Source organism: Puma concolor, chromosome E1 (genome assembly GCF_028749965.1).
Source record: "Puma concolor isolate L17-30 chromosome E1, mPumCon1.1.hap2, whole genome shotgun sequence".
Lineage (NCBI taxonomy): Eukaryota > Metazoa > Chordata > Mammalia > Carnivora > Felidae > Puma > Puma concolor.
In genome coordinates, this window is record NC_141680.1 from 37404308 (window position 1) to 37431353 (window position 27046).

General features: G+C 41.7%; 1 protein-coding gene across 3 annotated transcripts in view; it reads left to right on the plus strand.

The window, feature by feature from the left end:
• The first annotated feature begins 1328 nt into the window (after nucleotides 1-1328).
• Nucleotides 1329-27046, plus strand: part of SPOP (speckle type BTB/POZ protein) — a 66900-nt gene continuing 41182 nt past the window's right edge. For 2 of the 3 annotated variants that reach the window (XM_086687040.1, XM_086687037.1), the window contains exon 1: nucleotides 1330-1516. The gene's annotated coding sequence lies outside the window, so the exon portion shown is untranslated. Of the gene's footprint in view, nucleotides 1517-27046 lie in introns of all 3 variants that reach the window. The other variant, XM_086687039.1, reaches the window with a different exon arrangement.

The following is a 27046-nucleotide window of genomic DNA, read 5'->3' on the forward strand; positions in this document are numbered from 1 at the left end:
CTCCCCCCCCCCCAAAGCTCTGCTCACTGGCTCCCAGCCTTCCCTAATGAATGGACACACCAGCCACCTGGCACCGGGGCACATGTGGCAGGAAACAAGCGAGCACAGTCTCCTGGAGACAGTCCCACGGCAGCAAAGCTTCCGGAAGCTGTTCCCAAGGCAGGGCCCACGCCTTATCACCCCACGACCTGCAGGTTCATCTGGTTGCTCTTTTGGGTTCAATGCCTCTGGCATTTGAGTGTGTGTGTGTGTGTGTGTGTGTGTGTGTGTGTGTGTGTGTGTGATGATACTATCTCAGTGTGGAGAAGAGACAATCCCCGCTCCGGGTTACCTGGCTGGATTCAGGAAGAACAATTTTTGAAAGTTTAAGCTAAAGGAAAGAATTGTAGCAATAGCAAATATTCGTCATGGACCTTACCACTCTAACGTGGAGAGGACTTTTTTTCTCCCAGGGCCAAGAGGCTGAGGCTTTTTTTCTTTTCTTTTTTTTTATATTTCTTTATTTTTGAGAGACAGAGTGAGAGTGGGGGAGGGGCAGAGAGAGAGGGAGACGCAGGATTGGAAGCAGGCTCCAGGCTCCGCGCGGGGCTCGAACCCACAGACCGTGAGATCATGACCTGAGCCGAAACCGGATGCTCAACCGACTGAGCCACCCAGGCGCCCCAAGGTTTTTTTTCTTTTAGTCAACTCAAGAGTCGTTGATGGCCCTTGGGAGCTAGGATGTGGGGCCGACTGGGGACCCAGGTGTCCAAGACAACAAACTGTCATTGAATCTGCTTCCTTTCAGTTAAGCCACCTAATATGCCCGCCTTGCCCCAAAAGCACGGTCCCTCTTGATTGTTTCCAAAGGCCAAAATTTAAAAAGCTACTTAAAAGTCTTCAGCATTGTCATAAAGTCCAAAGGCGATTTTACTGACACAAAGTTGGTTGGAAAAAGTGAGGGAACGCAAGTTACGCTTGTTGCTGATCCATAAACTGGTTGCAAATACACGTCGCTACTGTTAAGTGCCTCCCTTGTTACGCTGCCCACCCTGATCCCCCGTTGGTAGGCCTCTATTTGGTCCTCGCACCTCCGCGCAGCCCGCCGAGCCGGGCACGTCACCCCCTCCGAGTTCCCGCCTCTTTCTTGTCAGGCCCCTCCTTCTCCTCAGATTCCCCCCTCCCCCCCCCCCCCCCCGTCCCCCCGGCCCTGGGGAGACGTCGGGACGCATGCGCAAGAGGGGAGGTAGGCGGAGTCTTGAGGAAGAGGGAGGAGGGGCAGGAGAACGCTGGGAGGGGAGAAGAGGGGCGGAGGCCGCGCGGGGTGGGGCCCGGCGGGTACGCGCTCGCTGCGTCGACGTGCTGACGCCATGACGCCCCGGCCGGTGTGTGTCGGTGTGTGTGTGTGTGTGTGAGTGTGCGCGCTCCGAGTGTGTGTGTATTTGTGTATCGGCGGTCCCGCAGGTCCCGGATGTTGCGGACAGTATGAAGCGAGCGCAGGGGGACGGGGACCAGCAGCTGTCGCCGCCGCTCTCAGGTGAGTGGGGGGAGGAGAGTCAAGGGAGAGGGTTGTCCTGTCGGAGTGGGGGGGGGGCGCCTCCCTTAAGAGGTGACTGACCCCCCACTACCCCCCCCCCCCCCCCCCGCCACACATATACTCTTCTCTGTCCCATATCCCACATCCTGGGTTACGTGGCCTGGGAATGCCAGAGCCTAATCAGCCGTTCCTTCTCCCAATCCCAAGCATTCAGGAGACACAAACGCGCCCCCTGCCTTCAGCCCCCCCCCCCCCATCATTTTCCCAGCCCCATCCCCCTTGCCAAATAGTGAGCTGTCGCCTGCGGCGAGATGGGTGACTGCGCATGCGCGAGTGTGAACGAGCTAGGGGTGCTTGCTGGCTGCCCCCGGGGCGCATGCGCATCGCAGTGTTGCAGGGACCTGCGGGATAAAGAGCCCCTTGACCATGCGCCCGCCTCTTTCCCAGGCAGTGGGCTGCCCGATAGTGAGCCTGTTGCTCCTATCCGGAAGGGAGAGTGTAAATGACTGGAGGGACTTACTGACAAAGCACCATTCGCATCTGGTGTTGCCCTAGGGACTCCCAGGCTACAAACGCCTTCCAGAGCCAACCGTGCCCCACGCTGACCTTTCTTTGGAAACTGTCACTGCAACTTCTAGTTCCAGCATTGCTTCCCCCCTCCCCCCCCCCCCGCCATCGTCATGTTGTACCTGTAATACAAACATCCCCTGAACTTACCAGTAGGTGCCTCAACCCATTCAGTTATTCTGGCAGGGGATTTTGGTAGCCTTTCTTAGGAGGACTAAGGGTCACAGAAAAGAAAGTAAGGGTGACTGCCTTTTAGCAAAATTCTTAATTATCTGCATAGAACTAGATAAAGATAGAGATAAAGAGAACACAATGTAAGGGTTAGAGCAATAACTGTAAATCAAGACATCAGGGTTCTCTCATCTCTAGCCATCCCAGTTCGTGTGACCTATTTGCCTCTTTTTTTTTTTTTTTTTTTTTTTTTTGGTATAAGATCTTCCTTTAAAAAAAAAAAAAAGGATCTTCCTTAGCGCTTTCGTTTTAGCTGTACATTATTGATGATCTGTGAACATCACATGAAAACAAAAGTGATCGGAACCTACTAGTGGATGATAACTTACCCAGCGGAGGTTTTAACTTTAAGCAGTGGGAGTGATAGTTCTTGCACATTTGCAAAAACAAAGAGCAACATAAAACAAGGAACTCAGGAATATTTCAGTGATCTAGGACCTAGGTTTTCGGTTGGCAGATTCTTCACGGCCCTTCATTTGCTGCCGTGTTGCCACTCTTGGCTACTTTGCTGCTGCTCACCTTTGCCCTCAGAACAGGGCGAGGAAATGGTAAACTCTTAAAAATAGAAGGTTTGCTGAGTAGCATTGAAATGAATAGCTGACTTGTTGGGAGGGGGCGGCTTTTTTGTGTTTTCTCAGTTACCTTTGCCAACCCTGTTTCCTATCTGGATAACGGGATGGATGGGCTATGTTAGTAAGCCTTATTTTCTATTTTCGTTCCTTTGTTTTCTTTCTTTGGTATTCTGTCAAGGCTTTTTTCAGCTGCCATTCTTAACTGCAGGACCTTATGTTTTGGGGCCTCAGTGTGTATATATTTTTTTCACTTCTCCTTTTAACTCTGGCCTTTGCATGGTTCAGTTGTCTTTTGTGCTGTTTTCTGTTGCCATCGTTACAGTGGGACCCAAGGGACGACACAGAGGAAGCACAGGAATTTGGGGGGCATAACTCATCCTGTTTCCAGGAAAGAGCTGGAGACTCATCTTCTATTTCTTGTGTGAAGAATGAGGGGTATAAGTTCTTGTGATCGCTCCACACTTAGGGTGAGGGTGGTTGTTTGCATTGGCACTTTGGTGACTTCCGTCAGAGCTCTTCATAGTGGTTAGTGTACTGGGAGATGTTTGATGTCGTCTGTGTCCCGACTTGCATCAGGTTTTGGTAAAAACCTTGAAACAAAACTATGGGGGTAGTTGGTAGGTATCCATCTCTCAGGAGGCGTCTGTCCTCTCTGATGCTTTGTTTTTATCTGGAAACATTTCATCTGGTTGAATTTACTGAAGCCCTGTTTAACGTTTTTGTGGAATGAAGGCATGATTGCTCTTAGGATTAAGAGGAGCATCGTTAATTAATTTGCATTGGTGCAGAGCCGTGTTTCCAAATGCTATGTGAAATGGGTAACGTACACATGAAACAAAACTCAAAAGGTACATAGAGGGTGAAGAATCTTCCTTCTCCTGCCCTCTTTTCATCTGTCTAGTTAAACTCACCCCCACCCCCCCAAGGAAACTGTTGTTACCTGGGTCTTGTTTACCCTTCCAGAGATAGTCATGGCTTTCAAAAGCATACACAACTATGTACTGTTTGAAGTTCCTGATTTTATTTACTGTTTTACACAAATGGTAAGACACTATAGCCATTATTCTGCATTTTGCTTTTTTTACTTTGTATATCTTGGCCATCATTCCATAGAGCAATAGAGTACCTCTTCCGTTTTGAAAGATGACAGATACTCCCTTGTATAGATGTACCATCATTCAGTCAGCTCTTATTGTTGGATACTTAGGCTGTTTCCAGGGCTACAGTTAATTCTTTGTATGTGCTTTTTGTGTACATGGGTATCTTTTGGGTGAATTCCTAGCAGAAGTGCTGGATCAGAGGATATATGCATTTTTAATGTTGTTAGATACTGCTGAATGACTCACCATAGAGGTTGTACGAATTTATATTCCTGCCAGCAGTGAGTCTGCCTCTTTCCTCACCAGCACTGTTATCAACATTTTTTTTTTCCTTTGTGCAGTCTTTTAGCTAAGATTTCAAGTTCATCATGTAGCTTGTTAAGCCTTATTACACCCAGGAGTTGTGGATACATAACCGTGGCCGTTTTTGCAGATGGGAGTGGCCGGGGAAGATACTGTTCGACTGAAGAGTCATGTCATGAGAATAAAGTCATGTGCCTGGATAACACGGCATGTCCATGACACCGCTTGGAGGACATGTACAACCTCTGCTTCCTTTCATTCTTAGGTGCTGGTTTCTTTTTGCAAAATCCTGCAAGCCCATAAGTGATGTTCCATGATCTTTTGATAGCTTTGACTCAAAATTGTTTGTAGAGGCGAACTGCCATTGTGTTGAGGAATTGAAAAGCTAACCCAGTTAGTTAAAGGTACTTTACCAAGTGCCTTCACAAAATACCGGTACTAACACTTTGTTTTTAACTGTTGGTTTATTTATTTTTGAAAGCGGGAGGGGAAGGGGCAGAGAAGGAGGGAGAGAGAATCCCAAGCAGGCTTCTCGCTGTCAGCGCAGAGCCCGACGCGGGGCTCAAACTCCCAAACCGTGAGATCATGATGTGAGCTGAAACCCAGAGTCGGACGCTCAACCGACTGAGCTGCCCTGCCGCCCCGGGTACTGGTACTTTTTAAAAGTCTGCTGATTGCAGATACTTCACTGTGAGCTGTGAGGAAATAGAAGCGAATTTAAAAATGTCTGTGCCTGAAGGAGCTCATAGTCTTGGAAAATCAAATCTACTAAGTATGTGAAATAGTAAGGGGACAGTTAGAATGGGAACAGTAATACACTGTGTTCCATGTTGAGAGGACTTTGTGAAAGAGCGATTAGAGGAGAATTCCTTTGGGAGGCCTTCCTGGAGGAAGCGCATTTTGAGCCCTCTCCCTCCCCTCCTTTTACAACCGTTTATGTAAAAAAATTTACACGTACAGAAAAAGTCAAAGAATTGTACAATGATCACCTTTATACTTATACCCTAGATTCCACAGTTCATTTTGCTGTATTGGCTTTATGTATGTGTGTGCATGTGCCTTTATATATATAATATATAAATTTTTATTTTGCAGATATCATGACATCCTAATACTTTTGTACTTTAAATGCTTCAGATGCATTTTCTTAAGGAGATCGTTTACCTAATTGTTCTTAAGATATATTGTCACAGATAAGGCGATTAACGGTAATTTCCTAAAACCATCTAATACCCAGTTAATGTTTAGATTTTCCTGGTTGTCTTGAAGATGACACTTTTTAGCTGTTGGTGTTTTTTTTCTGCAAACATGTATCTTTAGTCTTTTTACATCTCCAGTAGTTTGTTTACAAGCTACAAGAAATTGCCTTTGTGAAGAGACCAGGCCGTTTCCTGTGATTGTTTCCTCACAGTTTCATTTAATTTGCGCCTTTATCATGTATTTCCTACAAACTGGCATTGAAGTCTAAGACGTGGTTAGATGCATATTAAACACATTGGGTAAGAATTCTTCGTAGGTGTTGCTCTGTACCTCATATTAGGTCATGATAAGAGAAACATAATGTCATAATATTGCATTATTAATGATGCTGAGTTTATTTTATCATTTCTTTAAGGTGATAAATACCAGATCTCCGGTGTAGACATTTTTTCCCCTTTGTAGTTAGTCATCTGTAGAGTGATATTTTGGAGCCATACTGTTCCCCTTCTGCGGCAGTCTTTCACTTAATGATAACGATCCTTGTTTGGACCAGTTATTTCTTTGGTTGCTGCAAAATGCTGATTTTCTCATTCTTTTCCTTTTACATTGATTAGCCTTCAATCTTTCCCTCAGCAGTTAGAAATAATTCTAGTTTCTACCAAAAGTTAGGTAAATTCTTATTTTCCCGTTAACAATTTTCTGAGTAACAAGGTGGTATAATAATCACCTCTAATGGTGGCAAGCGACTTGTTTCTTTTTCTAGCTTTCTTTACTCTAGTATCATTATACATGCATGGACTTTAATTTATTTCTACATGTTACTGACAATTATAGACATTTCTTGGAGCTCAAAATGTTCCATATTCGCCCTGTGGGAACCTTTCAAGCTTGGTGTATGAGTGCCTCCTTGCCCTCTAGTCCAAGAAGTTCCTGCCTCACTTTGTGTTTTCCCTGTCCCAGTTGTGGAGCCCTCATCTTCTGTGTGCGTGCGTGTGCGCGCGCGTTTATGTGATACACACATGTGTGTGTATATACACACCCATATATAGGATATATGCATCTCACATTTTCTTCCCTTCTATTATGTTGTTTATCTCCCTATAGAGCTTCTGAAGCCACAATCTAAAAACTGCAGATGCCTTTATTTTAATACAGTGCACCTAGTGTTTGAATCACTTCTGTGCCACTGACATTGCTGGATTCTGGCTCTTAGACCTTTGTCTCGAATGCACTTTGTGAAAAACAGGTAGGACCTCTGAAACCGCATTTCTTCTCCCCACCTCCCCAGTATAAGGTTAGCCGTAGCAGAGACTGGGGATTTCTTCTCCGATGAGCAACCTTGCTTTTTTCCCCCCGAGATGAAAGGCACACAAAATGGAATTTAGAGACCGAAATTGTACTTGCGAGCTTTCTTGGAGATGTGGGGTTTTGAGTGTCCCATAAAAGCACCTTTGTGTAGATATACACAAGTATGTGTTTGTCTTTCCTCCCTTTTCCTCATTTATACGTTCCTCTGCACAGTTGGAGCGTTATGTAAGATTATACTGTGATAGCATATTTTTTTTCATTATCACTAGATTTTCATCATAAAAAAAAGGAATGAGACAAATTGTCCTTAATTAGGGAAATTTTTCAGTTAGGCCATGAACCCTGATATCTAGCTGTTTTAACTCAAGGTCTGCAACAGCACTGAATCCTGTGGATTTCTGTCATGTAGTGTAGACTCAGGAGAAATGTTGGTACATCCACAGTGTTTTCTTAAAATCCATCACCCTAATGAAGATTAATACAAACAAGAGATACAGTAGAGCTGCATTCTAAAGCTGGTTTTCGGGGCTGGACTAATTCCTGCCTTAGCAGAAAATGCTTTATTAGACTCTTACCATGTGGCAGTATTTTGAGTCATCTTACTGATTTCAAGTCACTCAAAGGCTGGCAATAACAGTATTCTGATATTTATCTGAAATCCTTTCCCTTTTTTTTTTTTTAAACCATCTTGTCGTATTTACTTCCAGACTTAATAAGGTTATTCTCAACCTGGTTTCGTAACAATACTGGCCCCATATTAAATTCTGGTCGTGTATTCAGGGAAGCGCACCTGTTCCTTGTGTTTGTTTTCGGGCACGGTGAATCACTCTGAAAGGCTACACTGACACGTTTGCTGCTAAGATCCAGTGGCTTCTTTTACTTTTGTTTTTGACAAGCTTCCATCATAGGAAAAAGGATTCTAAAGTATAGCCTCTTCAGGAAACGCTTGGGCCTTCATTCTTACAGCTGTAGTCATGTTTTAATAGAATTGGCAAGAGTTGCCCGGCTGCTCTGTGTGGCAGAGCTGGTCATGCTGCTTTGGGAGAGCCTGATGCAGACAGACCTCAGAGTGGGAGTTAAATGATCAGACAGTAACCCTTACTTGCCCGGGAAGACCTTTATTCCTGACTGTTGCTGTCTTTCCTTTTTCTTTATATGTTTGTTTATTTATTTTGAGAGAGAGAGTGCACATGTGCATGCAGCGGAGGGGCAGAGAGAGACGAGCGAGGGAGAATCCCAAGCAGGCTTTGAGCTGTCAGCGCAGAGCCCGACATGGGGCTCGATCTCACAGACTACGAAATCATGACTTGAGCCAAAATCAAGAGTTGGATGCCTCACCAACTGAACCACCCAGGCGTCCCTTGACTCTCTCTTTCTGACCTCGGCACAGATCTTCCTGCTGTGGCACCAGCTAAATTAAAGAAGGGCTTGCAGTTCTCTGAAAGCCTCTAATCCCTCTTGTCTGTTGCACCTGTCTGTCTGCCTGAAAAAAAGTATATGTAATCATTCATCTTAATTTGAGATTTACATAATTTTTGGTATTTAGAGACAGGTACTACTTTCTGCTTCTGTCATTTTTGACTACTTTAGATACTTCATATGAGTAGAATCACATAGTATTTGTCCTCTTGCATCGGCTTATTTCCCTTAGCATAGTGTGCTCCAAGGTTCGTCCACGTAGTGGCACGTGTGAGAATTTCCTTCCTTTTTAGGGCTGAATAATCCTCCGTCGTACGCATATGCCACATTTTGTTCGTTCATTTGTCTGTCAGCGTTCACTTGCGTTCCTTCCACCTTTTGGCCACTGTGAATCGTGCTGCTGTGAACACGGGTGTCCGGATGTCTCTGAGATTCTGCTTTCAGTCCTTCTGGGTATATACCCAGAAATGGAGCTGCTGAATCGTATGGTAATTCTATTTTTAATTTCTTGGAGGAACTGCCATACTGCTTAATATAGGGGCTGCACCATTTTGCATTCTTACCAACAGGACACAGAGGGTTCCCGTGTCTCTACATCCTCACCAACTCTTATTATCTTCTGGGGTGTTTTTGATCGTAGCCATCCTAAGGGTATGTTTAAATTTTTTTAACTTAATTTTATCCTTTATCGAAACTAAGTTTTAAATTTTAGCAGAGTCAGATTTATTATGTTTTTCCTTTAGCATGTGTGTTTTTTGTGTCTTAAAGGAGGCATCCTCCCCTCTACTGAGATAACACTTAGATCCTGTATTTTCTTCTAAAAGTTTTAAAGTTTCACATTTAGGTTTCTAATCCACCCAGAATTTATTTTGATGTTCGGTGTGAAGTAGGGATCTAATTTTTTTTTTTTTTCCATATGGATAACCCTGCAGGAGGGATTTAACTTTTTTTTTCCCGTGGGGATAACCCAGTACCTTAGCATCATTTATTGAATAGTCATGTCTGCTCCTTACTACTTTGTAATGCCACTTCCGTGCTTCTAATAATATGATGGTTTGTGTCTGCATTCCTTATTCTGTTACATCGGTCTGTTTGCATATCTTGCACTACAAGATTTATTGTTCATATTTAGTCTCCCCGTCTTGTTCTTTTTCTGTTCATCAGCCTCCTTGAAAAACCCTGTCAGGTTGGTATATTTTAATGAAGCCATTTGCTGTCTAAAATACATTGACATAATATATAATAGCCTTCTCCAAAAAGAAAAAAAGAGAAAACAAAAAACAAAAAAAAAAACCCAAGCCATCCTTAATCTAGCAGGTGACCATTAAGCTGTCTCTTGTTCTGAATGAGCCTATCGTTTCCATTCAAATTTTTGTTTTGTTGGAGTGATTTTCATTTTTGTAAAGGCACATGATTTTCAAATGGAGGGAACCTTCTTATAATTTGGTGTCTCAGATAAGAACACCAAATAAAACACTCTTGGTAACAGTACTGAAGTTCTGTGGTGTTAAGGCTTTCTTGAGCATAAGGAAAAGAAACCTATTTAAAATAACAAGTGAAAGACTTAACCAAAGAAAATAGTTGTCGTAGAATCCAAGGAAAAGCTGAACCACAAGACCTCAGAAGGGGCTGGAACCAAAACTGTTCCAAGGACTTCAGCAATAAGAATGAATGGACTCTAGTGTTCTGCCGTAAGTAGACCTCAGTATCCGTGAGGCTTAATTCAGATTCCTGAATGATGTCTGATTTGGTCAGTCTAAGGCATGAGTTTCCTTGGGCCAGATGCCTGCCCCAGGTTCGACTCTGGTTGAGGATCGGGGAGGGAAGATTTGGTACAAACAGCAGTTTTGGAGGTGGCCGGAATCAGAGACAGATTCTCTTAGGGCAGTGTTTGCCTAACTTTTTAGTTGCAAGGTTCTATACTTTAAAGAATTTCTGAGGACCCCAAGAGCTTTTGTTTATGTGGTTTATATCTATTGATATTTACCAAACTAAAAATTAAAAACTTTTTTAAAAGTTGCTTAAAAAAATCTATTTCACGTTAGCATAAATAATATATTTTTATGAAAAATGACTTCAAAAAATTAGAAGAGTGGTTTTTTTTACACTTTTGCAAATCTCTTAAATACTGCCTTAACAGAAGATAGATTTTCATATCTACTTGTGTATTTTCAATCTGATGTGATATTTTTTTAATGTTTATTTTTGAGAGAGAGAGAGAGAACGAGCACACGTGGGAGGGGCAGAGAAGGAGGGAGACAGAGGATCTGAATTAGGCTGTGTGCTGAGAGCAGAGAGCCTCATGTAGGGCTTAAACTCATGAACCATGAGATCATGAGCTGAGCCGAAGTCGGACGCTTAACCAACTGAGCCACCCAGGCACCCCATGATTGATAGTTTTCATTGAAGTATTTGAAGAAAATATAATCACAGGGGATAAGTAGTTGGAAAAGGGAGGAGTATTTGCAGACGGTTGTGTATATTCTTCTCTGATACTACACCAAAACTCGACAATTGGTAGTTTCTTATCAGTTAAGTTGTAGTGTGGAATCTGAAATCATTGATGTTACTGTTACACTAAAACCCACTGGTCTGTCTTGCCCTTTGAATGGGTTTTTTACCCATTCATGATTTGATAATATGCATTGGTTGTTTGGGAAATACTGACTCACTGAGTTAAGCGGGTTTTCTAGATGACACATTTCATAATGCGGTATTAAAAAAAAAAAACCACATTGCTTAGTATCACCACCCATCTCATTAGAAAAGTCTGTAAGTATTGGGAATCTGTCCTGCAGCTACAAGATTTCCAAAATTCTAACTTTTGAGTAAAAGCTCGGAACTTCATCGAGAAAATTTGTTGCTTCATCAAGAGCATTCTTAAGTGAAATTGACTTAAAAAAACCCAGCAGTACGTGATGGGGAAAGACACGTGACTCTAGTACAGTTTGATGCCGCCGTTAACCTTGATTTATGCTAAAGCACCAGTAGTTTTGCCCATTGTTGATTTTGTACCACCAGTGCAAATGTCAGTGCAGTGAAAAAGGCAAACAATTTCTTAAGTATTATGAAAATTGTTTCAATTTCCTGGACTTCTTGAAAGGGACCTCCAGGGATCCATGGACTCCATTTTGGGAACCACAGCCTTATGAGAGCGTGTGCATAGGGAAACGAAGGCCTGTTGCTCAAAGTACAAGTGTTTCATGGTAGAATTTTACTGCATTGCTACCGCTGTTACTTATCATTTAATATGGTGCAGAAATGAATAGAGTACTTTAAAAGATCATAAAAAGTTTCAGATTTCTTACTGAACAGAAATGTTTCCCTAGTAATTATGATTTTCAAATAGCAGAGTTTAAGGTACTCAGATTTTCAGGCAGATATTCTTTCAAGTATGTGATAATCTGAGGGTAACCCGTTTTAATGTAGCTTATGGAATTTATGTCCTTATAGTAGCACATGCAGCTTAACATTTTTTTTCAAGCAGTTGAATACATTACAAAATCTCAGAGCCAAAGATTGCACTTGGGAAGATCTTGCCTTTTCAGAAAAGGCATAGAAGGGGAGGTTAAGGCTGGGAATCTGCCATTCCAGCTTTATATCTTTTGGTTATTAAAGATCTTGCTAAAGAAAACCTCCCTCCCCCGCCTCCCCCCCACCCCCATTTAAATATGTTTTTTGATAGAGAAGGGAACAGTGGTGTTAAATGACTTCATTTCCACAACTGTCTATTGAATGACTCTAAACAAAAGCTTTTATAAAACGTGGGAAAGGGGTATGTTCTGAAATGAGTGAGGAATTGAACCAGTATACCTATTTTGGTGTTTAGAAGAGGAAGGGGTCATGCATTTGGGGAAGTTGGGGTGGGAGTCAGGACTGTCTTTGTGAAGGTTACCTTTGAGCTGGGTTTTGAAGGGTCGGTATTTTGAAGGCTGGAATTTTGATTGGCAGAGATGGGAAGGGAATTCGGGCAGAAGGAAGGTCGTGGGCCAAAGTGCGGAGGTGAGGAAATGCAGTGTTTGTTGTTATAGGGTGTGTACTGGCAATAATGAACGGTGCAGTGTAGCTGAAGCAGAAAAAGAGGCCTGAGATAATAGGAGATAAGGTAGGAAAGAAATTGGCCCAGAACAAAGAAGGTCTTCTACTAAGTCTGGGCAGTTAGGTGTTAATGTGGTAAGCGATGGAGAGACTTTGAAAGTTTTTGATTGAATAATAACACAATCAGAGTGTACTTTAAGAAAATGTGTTCAACCTCATTCATTTATTAATTCATTCATTGACTTTTTGAAATTGTTCCTCTGTGCCACTTAAGCATGAAAAACAGTGTATGTCACTGTGAACCAGACAGAAAATCCCTATTCTCGTGGAATTTCCCATCTAGGAAAGGAGCTTCAACAAATAAACACAAATGTAATTACAAATTACTGTAAATGTTAATGAAGGAAAGGAATAAATTACTATTGAGAAATAGTGGGGTACTTCAGGTTAGGAATCTGGGAAGGCCTTGCTGAGGAAGTTAACTATTAACCGAGTCTCTCTCCCCTCTGCCAAACGCTGTTGTAGGAACTGGGGATATACAGATATATAAGGAACAAAACAGACAAAAGTCCCGGCTCTCACAAAGTGCCTATTCAAGCAGTAAATAAGATGAAATATATGATATGTTAGAAGGCAGTACGTCCCAAGGAGGGAAATGAAGCCCAAGAAGGAGATACGGCATACTGGGGTGGGCACGGGGGTTACAGTTTTAGGTGGAATGGCCATGGGATGTCTCACTAAAGCACTACAAAGGTAATATTTGAGCACGTATCTGTAGAAGGTGAAGGAGTGAAGCAGAGCTCCAGATGGAGGGCATAGCAAAAGCAGAAGCCTTGAGGAATGACGTGCCTGGCATGTTCAAGAAACCAGCAAGGCCAGTGTGGCTGGAGTTAAGTGAGCAAGGGAGAAAGTGGTAGACACGGAGTCAGAGGTTAGTGGGAGCCCAGAACCTACAGAGCAGTGGTTCTCACCCATAGCTGCATGTTGGAACTACCTGAGGAGCTTGTAAGAATCCTGGTGCCCGGGCTGCAGCATGCACCACTTAAATAAGAATCTTTGCAGGCGGGACTCGGTGGCAGAGGCACTGGAGAAAAGTAGATGGATTTGAGAAGTATGTTAAAGAATCCATTTAATTATAGATTGAATGTGGGGGTTGAGGAAGAAGAGTGTCAAGAATGACTCCCAGCTTTCTGGCTCAAGCAGTTGGATGTGTAGAGGTGCCACTTAACTGGGATGGGAGTGGGAGATAAGAATGGGAGGGGTAGGTGTGGGATTTGGAGGGAAGATCAGAAATCAGGAATTCAATTTTAGACATGTTAAATTTGAGATGCGATTGAGGCTAAGTATAAATATGTTAAGTAGGCAGATAGACGAGTGGGGCTTGAAGTGAAGTCAGAACTTGAGGTAATAAATTTGTAAATCATCTGCTTATGATGGTCTTAAAAGTATCTAAATGACATCACATAGGATAGGTTTGATGGAAAGAACTGGAGGTGTGGAAACTGGTTAGCCTGTTCCAGCAATCTGAACAGGGATTGGTGCTCGTGTGAACTAGGATTGTGGTGAAGGGAAGAGAAGAGAGAGTTGGAGATTTGAGGCCCTGGGAGCCTGTGAGGAGTGGGGGTGGACAGTAGGCCAGGAATGCAAGACAGCTTTGAGATATCAAGCCTGGATGAATGATCGGTCTGTTAGCAGATATAAAATAGTCAGGAGGAGCTGCTTTGGAAAAAAAGATCGTGTTTGGCTTTGCATGTATTGACATTTAGGAGAGGCTGCCTAGCAGGCAGGCAGTTGAATCTATTGCACTGGGTTTTCGAAGAGCAGGTGAGGTTTGAAAGATACATCTAGGTCTCATTTATATGAAATTGATTCACCGTGGGAGCGGCAAACTTTATGAAAATAAACACCCAGAGTCTTTATCATAACCTGTTAGGTCCTCTGTGATACGGTTCCTGCCTGTTTCTTGTATAGTACTTTCCTTTGTTTACCGTGATCAAGCTGCACTGGCTTGCTTTGTATTTTTCCGGTATATCCAGCTAAGTCCTCCTTCAGGGCTTTTGCATTTTCTCATCTTGATTCTTCTTTTCCACTTGGTAGAGGGAAGAAGAGTTTAGAGAAAAAACTTCAGAAGTTGGTATCTGGGGAGCAGAGAATATTCCAGGAGATCCTTGCCTCGGTGTGAGAGTGTGGATGAGCATTTGAAGTAGAACGGCTGTGGGAGCCATTGAAGTTGAAATTCTGTCAACACAAAGACCCCGAGTCTTGTGTTGGTCTTAGTGTACCCCCGCACTCAAATCAAATTGGGTTGAGGCTCAGCCAGTGGTAGCTTCCCTCCACCTCGGTGGTCTGATGATGGTGTGGTGGTGGTGGTGGTGGTGGTGATGGTTGACCTTTGGAATATAAACTTGACCTGATGCTGACTCGACTCATACCGCCCCGTCGCCGCTTACAGAAATGCCCTCTGCATAGGTGAGAAACTTCCTCCAGTGGAAGCTATTGGTAAATTGTTTCAGAAACTTTTGGCTTGAAGAAACAACATGAAGACAGCAGGGAGGTTAATTGCGTGTCGACTTGGATGCATTGTTAGGGACCGCTTCTCTTCATGAGCTGGTGTGTCGCTCCTTAAGTGGTGGTGATCGCAGTAACTGTGAGTAATGCACCACGCACACAAATCCTTAAAAAGGCGTGTGTAATTTCAAAACCTGTAGTGTATTTTTATTTAGAATAAAAAGCTTTGCCTTTTCTGATTATAAAATAATGGGAAAAATATAAAAAATAGAAAGAAAATTTTAAAAATTTCATGTCGCTAAAAATCTTAAAAAATTTGTTTTTGTTTTTTTTTGTTTTGAGAGAATGAAAAAGGCTGGGAGGAGGAGCAGAGAGAGAGGGAGAGAAAGAATCTTAAGCTGGCTCCACGCTCAGCACAGAGCCTGACACAGAGCGCAGTCTCGTGACTGTGAGATCATGACCTGAGCCAAAGTCTAGAGTTGGATGCTTAACTGACTGAGCCACCCAGAGCCCCAAAAGTGATCTTTTAAAACTCTGCAGAATTCTTCTAGACAGAGTTTTGTTATATGAATGCACCATATTTGGCCAATTCCCTAATGAACTTCCTTTTTCTCTAGCTTTTGCTTATAAATTGTGCTATGATGAGCGTCCTTATACATAAATACTTATACACTGATCAGATTGATTCGTTAAGATGGATTCTGGAAGTGGAAGCAGAATTGCTGTGCTAAAGGGTATGCAAGCTTCCACTTTTTTCCTAGTTAGTCTTTAGATATTTTTAGTTGGAAAGATATTTAGACATATTAGAGGACATTTAAAAATCTATTTTATTGGGGCGCCTGGGTGGCTCAGTTGGTTAGGCGACCGACTTTGGCTCAGGTCATGATCTCACAGTTTGTGAGTTCCAGCCCCGCGTCGGGCTTTGTGCTGACAGCTCAGAGCCTGGAGCCTGCTTCGGATTCTGTGACTTGCTCTCTCTCTCCCCCTCCCCTGCTCACACTCTGTGTCTCTGTCTCTCAATAATAAATAAACATTAAAAAAAAATTTTTTTTAATCTATTTTATTATTCTGTCAGCCATTTCCCCCTTTCCATCTGATAAGCTGTTTTGTTTTGTGTTGTAACTACCTATTCTTAGGTCTCGCTAGACCTACCTAAAGAGAATTTGGGGGTAGGGAAGGACATACATGTAGAAGAATTAAAATACTTGGCATCCCACATTAATTATCAGGTTCTAAGTAACCCCTCTTAACTGCCAAGAAAGTGACAATAAGTATGATAGGAATTCAGAGGGAGCTGAGGTGATCAGGAAATGCTTAAAGGCAAGGCAGAACTTGACCTGGATCCAGAAGGGTAATATTTAAATAGGAGGTAGAAGAACATTCCTGGCTTTCAGAAGAGTATGACCAGATATGAGGAAGGCACACGATTGTGTGTATGAGCTGACACATGGGCTTGCAGTCTAACTGATAGACTAATTGGAGAGAAGCGTTCGTGTTGTGGTGTCGTGGAGGGGCTTGTATGGGAATTAAGTTATATCCCAGAGGACCAATTTTATTCTCAGCACATCTGAAATTACTCAGTATGGAACTGTCAGATAAAGCAGATACACAGATATGGCCCAACTTGAATGCATTAAAGTCTCTTTTTTTTTTATTTTAATTTTTTAATGTCTATTTTTGTGTATGAGAGAGAGACAGAGTGCGAGCAGGGAAGGGGCAGAGAGAGAGCAAGCCACAGAATCTGAAGTAGGCTCCAGGCTCTGAGCTGTAAGCACAGAGCCTGGCGCGGGGCTGAAACTCACAAACTATGAGACCGTGACCTGAGCCGAAGTTGACTGAGCCATCCAGGCACCCCTAAACTCTCTTTCTTACAAGAAGCATAGGAGAAGGTTATTTATTTATGTAAGTGAATTATTTAAATAATGAACTTTCTATAGATCTTAAAAGTTCTTATAATAAAAAAAATGTTTTTGTAACTGTGTGTGATGATGGATGTTAACTAACCTTATTGTGGTGATCATTTTGCAGTATTACACATACATTAAATCATTAGGTTGTACACCTAAAGTTAATACAATGTTACATGTCAATTATATCATAAACAAACTTCCCAGTACTTAAATATTTATTATGTAGTTTCACAGAAGAGTGGCAACTTTCATGGATCTCAGTTTCTTCTATAAAATCAGAGGTTTTTTTTTTTAATTTTTTTTCTTAATGTTTTTATTTATTTTTGAGACAGAGAGAGATAGAGCATGAGCAGGGAAGGGGCAGAGAGAGAGGGAGACACAGAATCGGAAGCAGGCTCCAGGCTCTGAGCCATCAGCACAGAGCCCGATGCGGGGCTCGAACTCACAGACTGTGAGATCATGACCTGAGCCAAAGTTGGACGCTCAACCAACTGAGCCACCCAGGCGCCCCTATAAAATCAGAGTTTTTAGACAAGGTGCTCGCTGAAGTACTTTCTGGTGCTGAGATTGCTATATAACCTTTCAAGAATACCTTGATTTTATGAAATAAATTGGCCTGCTGTGTGGCTGATACCTTCTAGCTCCTTAGGCACAATAATGCACCCCCACATCTGTGAGAGCAAAAGTCTTTGATTGGATGATTGTCTCCTGGCTTCCCAGGTCTAGAATGATTCACCTTTGGAAATTCAGTTGTTCTCACTTTTTATTTCTAAATGACACGTAGAGATTTTCATTTGAAAGAATTTTATGGCTAAGATTGAGCTTCAAGAGGATGCTGTGAGGTTGAGAGGAATTATTGTAATAGTCAGTTTTAAATTATCTTCCTGTAAATTATCCGTAGGGATTTATTTCATGCTGGCTTCCTCCTTTTATTTTGAATTCACTCCCATGATGACTTAAATGTATGGCTATGCTATGTAAATACATTTTATTATTAGTTTAGGCCAGATACAATTTTGGATATGAATCTATAGGAAAAATTACATAATGCATTCCAAAGTAAAATGTTAAGGATTTCTTTTTTACTCTCTGTTTTGAATTTCTTATACCACTTTTTATCTCCTTTTGTGTGGATAATTGAGAACTGACTAGGACTTTTTAAACTCAGAGACTTTCTGTTTAAAGTACACAATCATTGGGGTGCCTGGGTGGCTCAGTCAGTCAAACATCCGACTCTTGATCTCAGCTCAGTTCTTGATCTCAAGGTCATGAGTTCAAGCCCCGTGTTGGGTTCTGCACAGGGCATGGAGCCTACTTAAAAAAAAAAAAAGTAAAGTGTACAATCATCACAGGGTGATTGATGTATGGAAGTGTTGAATCACTGTATTGTATACCTGAACCTAGTATGACTGTATATGAACTAACTGGAATTAAACAAAAACTTAAAAATAAAGCGTACAGTGAGGTTCACAACTGATTCGTGGCATACTTTAAGTGTCTCCCACCTAGCATCACATTCTTTTCACTACGCTGTGCTACCTTGGACCAAAACGTCTTTTAGAGAGACTCAAGGTAAACTGTCATAAGGTGACCACATAGCTCTTCTGACAAGCATTCTCAGGATGCTTTTAACATGATGCAGCCTTCAGAATTCAGGATGCATTCTGCAGTTTTGCAAGTAAACTGATCAGTGTCACCAGAGTTGATTGATCTCCGGGAGGAGTGGCTAAATGATCTCACACGGGGCTGACACATAAACCAGAATGCCATTTTATTAATGTACATTGAGGGGCGGTCTTTTCTGTGACCTAGAAAAACATGTGACTGCTCAGTCCATTCTCCTTCTAGTGTCAGGGTATTAATAGTAAAAACTAATAATCACTAATGTTTACTGCACGCTAATTATGTCTCAGGCACTGCTCCAAGCATTATACATGTAAGTAAATCATCTGATCTTCATAATAACCTTATGAAGGAAGTATTCTTACCTGTATTTTACAGGTGAGGAGTCTGGGGCACAGAGGGATTTTTTTGTTTTTGTTTTTGTTTTTGTTTTAGTAACTCTCCTGAGATCATACAATTGGTAACTACTATGTTGTACTAAGCAAAAGGTCACTTGGTAAGCATAGAATCTTAGCAAAGGGAAGTAAAAATCCTTGAGGGAGGGCCATTTTATCTGGATCATGATATATTCACTCCTTCCTTTTTCAAACGTTTATTAAGCACCTACTGTTTGCTGGGCACTACTTTGACACCAGGCTTATCAAGGTGAATATAACAGTTAAGTGCTACCCTCCTGGGACTCCAGTTTGGTGGGAAAGACAGATAATTACAGCAGCAAGAGATTTACACATTGAGAGACAGGAGCGTTTAAATCCTACTTGGAGAGATTAGAATAGATGTTACAAAGGTGAAGTAAAGGCAGAATGGGTAGAGGAAACACTTTATGCAAAGATGTTGTGCCAAACACAAGCTTACTTCGCAGGAATGAAACAAGAAAGCATTGCATTAATTAAGGTAATTATGTCTTGAACTAATCCAGCTGTTCATTGTGGGGATTAAGAGAAACAGATGAGTTTGAAATATATTTCTGAGGTAAAATTGACAAGACATGGTGATTGACTAAATTAGGGCGTGGGGAGTGGAGGTGGGGGTAGTGAGAAAGAGTGGGGAGTTAAGGCTAACTCCTCTATATCTAGTTTGAGTACTTGGGTGAATGGTAGGATCACTGAAGACAGTCAGGTTTTTGGAGGGGAGGATGGGCTTCTGTTTTGGACTTGCTGAGTTTGAGATGCCTATGAGATGGGCATCTGATGTCTAGGAGCAGGAAGCTGGTTTGCAGTAGAGAAGAGAGACGCATATACATGGTGGCTGAAGCCATGGGAATTAATAAATTGGGGGCAGTTACAGTGATCTGGATTGGCTAGAAGGCAAGAGCAAAAGTGGAGAAGGGCCAGTATTTCTCTGTTTTCAGTAAATCCTTATTTAAGTTTTTAGGTCCTGTTTTGTCTGCTTTTGACTTGGTAGAAATCTTGTCTTTTGAAGTAAGTGCTCTGAATAACTCTTTTATTTATGGTTGTTGTCTTACAGTTTATACAAAACCTGTTTTGTATTTTTATTGCAGTGATGCTTACATGTGAATTTTGTCAAAATTTACAAAGTACGAACAAAAAAAAAAGTGTATCCAGAGTTTGGATCCTTTTAAAAGGATCTGGTTAGAACTTTTTATAATCCCAAAACCTCATTTTAACAAGTTTCTCAAACTTTATCACCAGTGCCTTAACCAAGCTCACAAATAGTCAGATGGGTGGATTTAAATTTATTCATTCTCCTCTTACTTGATTATCACTACTTGAAGGCAGAGAGGTAAGAAAGGATCTGAAGAGTCTACAAACTGGATAGTGAGCACGGTACTGACTCCAGTCTCCCCTGCCCCCATACATTGTGAATGATTTCACTATAAATATCTGTGGTATTTAAAAAAAATAATTAAAAGTGTTTTTCTTTTCAAAGAAAAGAAAGTTTTATTCATCTCCTTCAAGTATTGTAGGAATTGAAATAGAGGTCATAATTTCATTCTAGAATAAGTAAGAGAACAGTATCCTCTTAATTTGCCAACTGTAACATAAAGATATTTTGAATTAGCGAACTTAACATCAGTTGTGAAAAGTTAAGAGTGTATAGACATATGAGACATTTAGAGAAGTGATTGGGTTAGTTATAAATTATGTGGAAGTCTCAACGACATTGGACATGAGATTTTGGTAATTTATTCACCAATAGCAACCTAAGACACCTCCCTTTCTCCACTGGTCGGTGCCTTGACTACTGTGCCTTGTATAGTGTTCATTAAAAACTGATACAATGAAAAAAAAAACCCAGACTGCTTACTTTTGGAAGTTATTTGCATTACATGATCTGATTGGATAAACTTTTGTGCCAAGTATGGGCAGCAACCAATAAATATGTACTTTGGTTACCAGACTGTCTGTAGCCAGTCATAAGCCATTGCTTTCTTTTATGTCATAGTAGTTTGCCATTTAACATAGCAACTCAACCAAATACTGCTTCAGTTTGTTCTTGACAGTATGTGCAAGCTCAGTTAATTGAATGTCTTTGGATTTGATTTTTGGATTAGTTTCAAGTAGTCATTTGTTTTTCTGTCCTTGATTCATTGCCACTTAATACCAGTCTCAAATCCAAGAAACATATTCTTGTGTGTCTTGGAAATAGTAGATTGCCGTGGAGGATGTAATTATTTTGTCTCAGTATGAGATCTGCCTCTTTAATTATGTGATTAGAATATTTGCTTTTGTTTGGTTTATAGTTTTTATTTGAAAGCTCTTAACCTTAAATTTTTATCTCCTAATCTGTGGACTTCAGTCTGGTAGATGGGACATTGAACTCCATTAGGTGGAATTTGCCAACACCTGGAAGACTTTAATTTTTCTACAGCTGCAGTCTTAAAGGGCCTACCCAAATCACAGGCCCACAGGTAAGGGCTTCTTTATTAGTAGTAGAATTTGCGGACCTCTCGCCGGATTTTTTGATAGTATCATAGGCAGGACCCTTGCCAGATAACCCTTGTATTTGACCTTGTGGTTCCATTTAGTTCAGCTCTCCCCTTCCCTTTCCCAGTTGATGCCTTGTTGGATACCTGGAGCTACCTGCTCTGAGTCCAGTGTCTGGAGTTGGGCCCCATTGAGCATTTTGTAGTGTAGTCAGAGCAAGGGCTGGGAAAACCACCCTCTTTTTTTTTTTTAAACCCTCATTTTGAAAAGGATGCTTCTGGCCCTCAGCGTAGGAGGTGCTGGCCTTGGTTAGTTTTGTGTGGGGGTGTATGTAAGGTTGGCCTTGATTTTGAGTGCTTCCGATTGATGCTTAAGATGGTAAAGTTTTGTGTGGTTCTCGTTAGTGTTCCCCTGGAAGTATAGAAACTGGGGGCAATTTTCTTGAGAGATTCAGTGTTGGGTGTGGTGGTTTTATTGGGTGAGGAAAGAATGTATTGAGAATTATCTCATAGTAGGTGTTCCTAAATTGTATTTCCTGAGTTCTTATAAAAGTAGAGGGAGCTCCTGCTGAATACGAAACATACTACATTAGATATACTACATTTCCCTGATTCTAGAATAGAAACGGGTTTTTTTTTTTCACATTTCAGTGGGGTTTTTTTAAGGTTTTATTCTTGAGAGAGAGAGAGGAGAGGGAGAGAATGCGAGCAGGGGAGGGGCAGAGAAGAGGAAACAGAGGATCCGAAATGGGCTCCACACTGACAGCACAGAGCCCAATGTGAGGCTCAAACTCACGAACTGTGAGATCATGACCTGAGCCGAAATTGGACGCTTAACTGACTGAGCCACCCAGGTGCCCCAAGTATTTTTTGTTTTTCCCCCTAGATGTGATAGCATACCATAATTGAAGATGTAATGCTTATAATAACAAATTATAAGAAAGTAAAATGAGAACTTTTGTATATATTTATTTTGTTTTAGAAACTTATGTACCCTACCCCCCCCCCACACACATTTCGAGAGTTGCCTGGTGTCCACACGGTCCTTTGCAAATACTTTCTATTAAACTGCAGATGATGATTTTCAAAGTGGGTGAATACTTTAAAAATACACCAAGAGTTGCTTCCTATGTGCTTTATTAACAGTTTTATCACCTGTGGAATCAATACTATCCCATTTAATTCATAGGGACTCTTTGCCAGTGACAGAGATAAGGAACTAAACTGATCTCACTGTTTTCATAAGCCTCTCTGGGTGAAAGTAGCCAGGTTACATGTGAAGGAATTTAGCCGCACGTTATTCAGTCCACATCCTGGTCTAAGAACTGGGTGTCCTTGGGATTCATAGACTCTGTAGTGTGAGTTGCTCACCTACTCTCCTTTTGTTCCCTACCCCAAATTTATTTTCTATCAGTATCTTCTTACCCAGGCATCTCAAGGAAATAGCACTTAAATCTTATAAACAAACAAGTACCACATACCATGTTTGCTATATTTTTGGCTGAAGTTTGTCCACTTAATTCATAAAAGGTATTTCTGACCTTTTTTTTTTTTTTTTGTCTGAGTCTCACTGACTCTTCTGCTTAAAGGTTTGTTTATGTCTTTCTGTTTGTATCAAGTGGGTAGATGCTCAAAGGTACAAGCAATTCAGCAATCACTCGGGGAGCGTGTATATGAGTAAAATATTTGTAGGGCAGGGTGGTAATGTCTATCAAAATAAACAGTGTACAGGCTCTTGGGCTTGCTTGCACATATGTTCAGATACACCTATTTGCTGGATGGTTTGCTGCAGAAAACACCTGGAAACCACACATCAGAGTACGTTGCAATTCTTTGCAACCTTTAGAAAGAATAGGTCTGTGTGTACCTCCAGGGAGTGTGTGTGTGAGAGAGAGAGAGAGAGTGTGTGTGTGTGTGTGTGTGTGTGTGTGTGTTTGGTACATGCCCTTTTTTTGGTTTTGTCCATTTTTTTGGTTTTGTTTCTAAAGCTACAGAACAATGGTTGTCTTTAGGCTTTGGAAAAGGAAATTGGGTGTTTGGAAGGAAACTTTTACTTTTCATCTATAGCTTCTTACAGCTTCTGAATTATTTGTTTTACATATATGTATATCTTTTAGTTTTCAGAAAGCATATATGAAGAGAAGCAGATATCATTTTAACATTATTTCCAAAGGGCATAGAACCTGCACTCTAAAAGGGACCTTGGGTGGGGGGTGGGGGGTGCCTGGGTGGCTCAGTCGGTTGAGTGTCCGGCTTCTGCTCAGGTCATGATCTCGCAGTCTGTGAGTTCGAGCCCCGCATCGGGCTCTGTGCTGACAGCTCAGAGTCTGGAGCCTGCTTCGGATTCTGTGACTCCCTTTCTCTGCCTCTTCCCCACTCATGCTCTGTCTCTCTCTGTCTCTCAAAAATGAATAAATGTTAAAAAAAAAAATTAAAAGGAACCTTGGACAGTCATCCTTAATTTAAGGACGAGAAAACACAAATTTAGGGAAGCATGTGCAAAGCCTGCACTAGAATTCAGGTCCCAAGGACAGCAGAAGCTTATGAATATATTGACTTGTTCTATTCTTATTCTATTTATTTAACTGATGTCCATTTCTCATTGTGAAGAATTGATTTTGGAAGCCCTAATAAAATGCTGACCTTTGTAAGATAGTTCTTAAAATAACTACCTCTGGCAGTAAAGAAAAAGCGTAGTGGTAGCTTACCCACATTTTGTAACTTTGGAGACCCGATTCCTTAAAAGTTAATTTATACATTCTGTAAGTTTTTAATATTTGATTGAATTGGTGTTTAGAGTCCAAAGTTTCCCTTTTTAAATTTTTTTTTTTTTTTTTTAATTTAGAGAGAGAGGGAGAGAGAGAGAGAGAGAGAGAGAGAGAGAATCTCAAGCAGGCCATACTCAGCACAGAGCCCGACACAGGGCTCAATCTCATGACCATGAGATCACGACCTGGGCTGAAACCAAGAATCGGACACTTAACCAGCTGAGCTACACAGGTCCCCCGAAGGCTTCCCTTTTTGATTTGAATACTTAGCTGACGCTTCTAGATTCTTAAAATTGATTTCACTGAGTTTTCATTCCATCTGGTATCTAGGGGTGAATAAATGGAGAAATAATTTTTGTGACTTCAAAATGTTTGGCTTGCTATTTAATTTTTTTTTTTCCAAACGTTTTTTATTTATTTTTGGAACAGAGAGAGACAGAGCATGAACGGGGGAGGGGCAGAGAGAGAGGGAGACACAGAATCGGAAACAGGCTCCAGGCTCCGAGCCATCAGCCCAGAGCCCGACACGGGGCTCGAACTCACGGACCGCGAGATCGTGACCTGGCTGAAGTCGGACGCCCAACCGACTGCGCCACCCAGGCGCCCCTGGCTTGCTATTTAAAGGCAGAGTGTACTGTAAAAGATGGCAGGAAAATTGTTCAAAGGATGAAAACTTCTATACTGGGGAGAAGCTCTCAGTTCCTGAGAATATGTGCAGTTCTTCTTTTAACTGTAAGCTGAGTCTTTTCCTGGCTCCTCAAGGCCAGAAACATTTTCTCTTTATTCAAACCAAACAAAGAAATTGGTAGTGTTAAGGCTGCTTGGTAAGTTCCCCGTGGGACTGGACGTCCAAACTGCATTCAGTGAACATTTTTTATGGTTGACTCTAGGACTCCAGCAATAGCAACATATTTAGTAGTGTTAAGATTAGTAATTGGATTTAGGATAAATATCTGTCTTTGCTTGTATAAGTGGGGAAAAGTTACTCTTCCAAAATATAATCCATAGGCCTCTCAAAATGGGCACTCTATTTCATAATAATTTGATTACGGTGATAAGATAAGTCTTTTCTTCAAAGGAGAGGGTTTTCGGGAAATAAAGGAGCCTTTTAAAAACATCTGGAGGATCAGAGTCAAATAATGTCTGTGCAGTTTTAATCAGCAAAGGTTTGGCTGAATTGAAAGGGAAGAGGTTCATAGAGGGCCAAGAACAAATAGAGTGGCAAATATTTCTTTGTAACCCCACATCCTTAGGGAGGAATGCAGTCTGTATAGCCACTGTAGTCCTGTTGTGAATGTAGACTGAGCAGTGGGATCGGATAGTGTGATAGTTGATTTAATTTGAACAGTCACATTAGGTAAGACTAGAAAGCTAGATCGGGGGATGTCAATGTTAGGTGTGTTTCCTGGTTTGTTTCTAGGATCCTTTCTAGTAATGGAGATCAGTGAGAAACCAGTTAACACCAGTTCAGGTGAGAGAAAACTGCACAGAAATGGATGAATGTGGAATGTGTTAGGAAGCAAGACCACTTGACAGGACCTGCTGATAGATGGGCCGGGAAAAGAGGGGTTTGGCTTGAGCAATTGGGTAGAACACGGTGCTGTTTCCTATTTTAGTCATGGTAGACATCTCAAATAAATATTAGGGAATGAAAGAAATTGTGCTAGCTAGCTATTTATTTATTTAGACAGGTAGGATGTCCTACCTGTTCTTTTTTTTTTTTTAACTTTATTTATTTTGAGAGAGAATGAGAGAGCAAGCAGGGGAGGGACAGAGAGAGAGGGAGACAGAGAATCCCAAGCAGGCTCTGCACTGGTAGTGCAGCGACTGATGCAGGGCTCAAACCCACGAACCATGAGACCATGACCTGAGCTGAAATCAAGAGTCAGATGCTTAGCCAACTGAGCCACCCGGGGACCCTGAAGCTGTGCTTTTTAATTCATTGAGCTTAGAGGAGAGTTTTTTTGGATTCAGGCTACAAAATTACTCTGGCATGTTAGAACATGAGACACTTTATTTAAAAAAAAAGAAATTATGGGGCTGCTGGGTGGCTCAGTCAGTTGAGTGTCCAACTTCGGTTCAGGTCATGATCTCACAGCTCTTGAGTTCGAGCCCTGCGTTGGGCTCTGTGCTGACAGCTCAGAGCCTAGATGGGGCCTGCTTTGGGTTTTGTGTCTCCGTCTCTCTCTGTCCCTCCCTTGCTTGTACTCTCTGTCTCAAAAGTAAATGCATTTAAGAAAAACTTTTAGAAAAAAATTATGATTATTAGGTGCTAAAGTATGGAAAGTCATTCTTTTTTTTTTTTTTTTTTGACTTTTTATTTTAGAGAGAGAGAGAGAGAGAGACAGGCGTGGGAGAGGAGCAGAGGGAGAGAGAGACTCTTAAACAGGCTCCGTGCTCAGCACAGAGGCTGACACAGGGTTCGATTTCATAATCCTGGGACCGTGACCTGAGCTGAAATCCAGAATCGGACACTCAACTGACTGAGCCACCCAGGTGCCCCTGGGAAGCCTTTCTTAAAGTGTAAGGACGTATGATTTGTTCCCAGGGTCCGGCCTTGAAAGTTGGCATGAGACTATCAACGATTAGCCCAGGTCTCCCTTAATGGTACTCAGAATTCATTAGATAAAAGAGCATACTTTTGCGACAGAGTTGCCACCTAAAAAATGAAATGAGAATTGAAGCTAGGGTATATAAATATATCTTCTATCAGTTATTTTTCTAGTTCCTACGTGTTGAATAAAAGACCATACCTGATCCAAGAATCACCCAGTCACAGGAATTACGAAGTTTTGGATTAGGAGTTGAAAGACTTGAGTTCTGAATTCAGACCCCTTCATAGCCATGTGACCATGACAGATTCTAACCTCCGAGTTTGTGTTTCCTTATTTGTAAGATTACTCGCTGGGCATGCCTCACAGGGCTGTTAAAACTCCCAAATAAGATCAGGAATGTCCAAGTACTTCGGAGACCGAAGCACACTGAATAATGTTTGTGAGGAAATGGTTACGTAGCCTAAAGCATTAAACACAGGAGGATCTTGGAGGTCTTTATAACGAAGACCAGGGGGATGGGGTAGTAGTGTGTGGGTTGTAC